This window comes from Lygodium microphyllum, chromosome 28, assembly GCF_053477565.2.
Source record: "Lygodium microphyllum isolate KBCC chromosome 28, Lygodium_microphyllum_v1.1.10, whole genome shotgun sequence".
In the NCBI taxonomy this organism is placed as follows: Eukaryota; Viridiplantae; Streptophyta; class Polypodiopsida; order Schizaeales; family Lygodiaceae; genus Lygodium; species Lygodium microphyllum.
In genome coordinates, this window is record NC_141162.1 from 77,769,805 (window position 1) to 77,774,784 (window position 4,980).

Genomic DNA, 4,980 nt, shown 5'->3' on the forward strand with positions numbered 1-4,980 from the left:
TATATATATATATTCTCTCTCTCTCTATATATATATATATATATATATATATATATATATATATATATATATAGAGAGAGAGAGAGAGAGAGAGAGAGAGAGAGAGAGAGAAGACTAGGCTACCACAAAGGAGGAAAAAACATGAGAATGACAAAAGAAAGGAGGGAAAAAAATATGTGCCAAGCTTTTTACTAATTTGAATTTAGAGTAAACCTATCATTATCATTAATTCGAACATATCATTAAATAAAAGTGGCTGGGATGGTATATCATTAATGCAAAGAATGCATAATCACGAATATAAGAGACTAAAAATAGATATTGATAATATAAATTTGTAATATTATTATATATGTATCTGTTTGTAAAATAATTTTTTGCCTTTTTTAAAATAGAACTTCCATTACGGAGGCTTTGCTCCTATTGGTCTAGAGCACTCTCTTTTTATCTCCTAAAAGGCATTTCAAGACCTCAAAACTCCCCTAATGAAAGAGGAAAAGAGAGAACAACCAAAGGGGTCGGAGGCCGTACAACAAAGGAAGCTCTAGGACCTACCAAAGCGCTTCACTAAATTCAAGAAGGGAGATAGAGTAGTGATCTTATTGGGAGCAAAGAGGTAGGGATAGGCAAGCGAACTGATAGAAGGGCCTACCAAAGTCAAGGAATTCAACTTAGCAGGGGAAGGTGAGAAGCCTCAACCTGTGTTTATAACTAACAACTTGACTCCGAGCAAGAGGATACTGATCTTGTTGCTCTCTTGCGAGAGTACATAAACGTGTTTGCCTGGTCCTTAGATGAACTCAAAGGAGTTAATCTAAGAGTTGTAATGCATAACATTCCAATGAATCCTAATGCAATACCAGTAAAGCATCGACTTTACCTGATGAATCTGAAGCACGCTCATGCCGTCAAGGAAGAGATAGATAAACTATTGAAAGACGGATTCATCTATGAGATTGAGCACATGGACTAGGTATCACCCATCTTGATTACCTAAAAAAGAACAAAAAATTTTGAGTGTGCATAAAATACAAAAATGTAAATGCCGTAACTAAGAGAGAAAATTATCCCTTACCCTACATGGAGCACATGCTTGAGAGAGTAGCCGAAGAAAGAATCCTATAGTTTCTTGGATGGCTTCTCGAGCTATAACAACCAAGGTCAGATGCACCTTGACAATAAACACAAGATGGCATTTGCCATGGAATAGGGTGTATTTGCTTACATAGTCATGCCATTTGGGTTTACTAATGCACCTGCCACCTTTCAGCGTCTAATGTGTGCCATCTTTAAGGATATACTTAGGTGAGAATTAGAGGTATTCGTTGATGACCTATGTGTACACTCTAGTAAAGCGAAACACTTAGATAAGCTTTGCGCAGTCTTTGAGAACGGTGTACATTATATAGTTCCTTAAAGTGCCAGTTCTAGGTAAAATCCAAATGAATCCTTGGGCACGTGGTGTCCAAGAATGACATTGCCACTGACTTCTCTAAAATCAGGGTCATTGTTGACTTGCCACCACCAACAAACTATAAGGGAGTTCAATGCTTCTTGGGACACACAGGGTACTATTGGTGCTTTGCCTTTTGAACTATGCATTGATTGGTAGACCACTTTACAAGTTACTGATATCGTATTCGAGTGGACCAAGGAGTGCCAACGTGCTTTTGAGGAATTGAAAAAGGCTCTCACTACCGCACCAATTCTACGAGCCCCAGATTGGAGCATAACATTCCACGTGCATGTTGATGCATCAAAGTTTACCATGGGAGTTGTTTTGTGCCAGCTTGGTGAACACAATCTTGACTATCCAATGAGCTTTGCTAGTAGACAACTCACAAATACGGAGATAAACTACTCCATGATGGAGAGGGAAGGCCTAGCCATTGTATTTGCTGTAAAGAAGTTTTGACATTGTCTTTTGGCTATGCCTTTCACCTTCTTTGTGGACCATCAAGCTTTGCTTTATCTTGTAAATAACCCATGCCTTATAGGACACATAGCTAGATGGCTACTTCTACTTTTAGATTTTGACTTCTTTGTGGTTGTACACAAGGGCAAGCAACATTACACGATCGATCACATGTCTCACATGTCCATAGGAAAAGCCGTTGGACAAGGAATTGTAGACAACCTACTAGCAAACTTAACGCCATATTGGATAGATGTCATAGTCCAAATCTTAGAGCACACATTACTTGAGAGACCTATCAAAAAGGCCATGCTAAATCATCTTATCCTTAAGATTTACCCCTATCAATTAATTGTCGACCAACTCTATAGATTGGGACAAGATGGCTTATTGGGAAGATGTGTGTGTGAGCACGAAATGCATGATGTGTTGAGTGAAGCGCATGCTAGAATTGCTAGAGGGCACTTCAGTGGAGATAGCACAGTCCACAAAGTGCTACAATATCAAGTGTGGTGACCCACCCTATTCCACGATGTTGCCAAATTTGTAAAGCATTATGACAAGTGCCAAAGGACCAAGGTCCTTGTTCATAAAGATAAGATGGAGTTGACCTCGATCATAGCATGAAAACCCTTTGAAAAATGGAGAATTGATTTCATTTGGCTGTTCAGTCCTACGACATAGTAGTCCTAGACCAAATGCATCATAGTAGCCCCACTGACTATCTCATGAAGTGGGCCAAAGTTGAAGTCACCAAGAAGAATGACATTAGGACTATGGCTAAGTTCCTTTGGAAGCAGGGGATCTCATGATTCAGTTTCCACATTGAGCTAGTTAGTGCCCAAGGCATGCACTTCATTAATGAATTGATTGCTCATTTGCTATCCACATTCTTGATCATCCATAATAAATCATCACCTTACTATCTATTGAGAATCATGGACCTAGAACTAGATGAGCTATGGTGGATGCAAATCAAACACATGATATATGATTAGAATGAGAAATTGTAACTCAAGTGAATTAGGTTCCAAGATAGATTAGCTTGGACTCATAAACACAATCTTGAGTGACTCAAACTGATTGTACCATTACATTGAAATGAGTGTCAAGTACGTGCTTATATAGCTTTTGGATAGTGTCACTATTCTCACTGTGCATATGGGATTTTGGACATCTCTTCCTAGAGCATTCATCATTGTCTCTCTCTCATACAAAGCCACTTATGGGCAAGCCTCTATGGGTGTACATACAAGCATCATTTGCTATTCTCAACACCCCCCCTCAAATGATGAGTTTCTACCCTTGCTAGCTTTTGCCCCCCTTGCATGCAAACATGGCCCGAGAGACTAGATCTTTGGTAGCCTAGTCAAGTTAAGGCTTGAAACTTTACATATTTGGTAAGGGCTTTTACATCCACTATGGGAAAATTTATTTGTTGTCAGCAAGCAGAAAGTTCTTTTATCATGCTTCTTTGGCATCCTTTGCTTTTCTCGATCTTTTGGGTGTCTTTGATCTTTCTAGACTCCTTCTTGGTCTTCATGCTCTTTGCCTTTGTTGTGATTCTTGTCCCTTTGTTGACGCGTGGTACTTCTCCTTTTTGCTTTATGATTTTACAAAGGAACACACTGATGGGTACATGGGCTTGGTTTGACAAACTCTCATACATTGAAGTTTGGGATACATGTTTTTTTTTTTGGATTTTTATGGATAGACAATCACTGAAAGGGCTTGACATGGCAATGGATTTTGGATAAGTGCAAACAGCTTATAGTTACACTAGTTCTGCAATGGAAGCAAAACTTTCAAGGTACAATTCTTGGACCAATGTGAGGAGCTGCCTTTAACAAGTCAACTGGTGGTTTGGACTCCTTTAGCCATGATAGCTGGCATTTGCTCATGGCATAATTTCCATTTCCATCTCCAAATGATTCATTTTCTTGTCTAGAATATGGAATATCTTGATAATACGTACAATGTCTACCATCTTTTGCAAAATAAGGAGGAGCCAAGACATCTAGTGCAACACAAGTTATTATCGTTGTGAATTCATGTATATTACCTCCACTTGTTGGGTGAAGCATTGATGGTTCACAAGGTGCTGGCATAGTCCTATCAACAACCAATTTTGCAAGACTATATTGTGTTGCATCACCACTGTTAACTCAATCATAAGCCTTGACATGCATTGATCCATATAGAAGTTTGCTAAAGATAGTCATGCATGGATGATTGTGAAGAGGTATTACAGTTGAAGTAGACAGGTAGAAGATCCCCATAGAGAACTCATCACACTCATATTTGTGCATATATGATATGATTGGAGCTGAACAAGATGCTTTTGAGTGATGCCTAGCCCTGTTCCTTTTCTCTATTTGAACAGAGTCAGAACCTCCATTTTCTTATTGAGGTGGGATTTCATACAATCCAACATCAGGCGGCTTGATATTGTTTAGAAGAAGGCAGACTCTTTGCAATGCCTGCGGAGAGAATGGAGGTCCTAATGGTGTAAAGGCTTCTCTGCACGCCTCTTATAGCTGCTGCACTGCAGGTAGGGGCTCGGAGTTTGGATCCCCTTCTTTAGTAGTGTCGGGGCCCAAGGCCTTTGAGGAGCACTCCTCTTCCAAGCACATGATGAAGATGATGACGCGAAGAGGCCCAATGTCATAAGAACCTGTGTTAATGTAGGGGCCTCTTACAGTTGCTTGAGGGGGCAATGACCTGCTGAGATCTATGATAGGCGGCCTGCCATGGCCAAAGGCTCCTAGATAGAAGGGGAAGGCCACCCTTGCAGCCGTTGCAAACAACAAGAGACCACCTGCTACGATTCCATTACGAAGACGTGACATCTCTCTATCCTTTGTCTCATTGATAGACAATAGACAATAGACTCTCTCTCTCTCTCTCTCTTTGTCTGTCTAAGTTTGTGTCATAGACCAATTTAGCAAAGAAATCACACCACTAGCTACCTACCTCAACTATGGCTCTGATACCATGTTGAGAATCATAGACCTAGAACTAGATGAGCTATGGTGGACACAAATCAAACACATGATACATGATTA

General features: G+C 39.9%; 1 pseudogene; it reads right to left on the reverse strand.

The window, feature by feature from the left end:
• Positions 1 to 3,720: 3,720 nt before the first annotated feature.
• LOC148011635 (plant cysteine oxidase 4 pseudogene) lies at positions 3,721 to 4,764 on the reverse strand (annotated as a pseudogene).
• Positions 4,765 to 4,980: the final 216 nt, after the last annotated feature.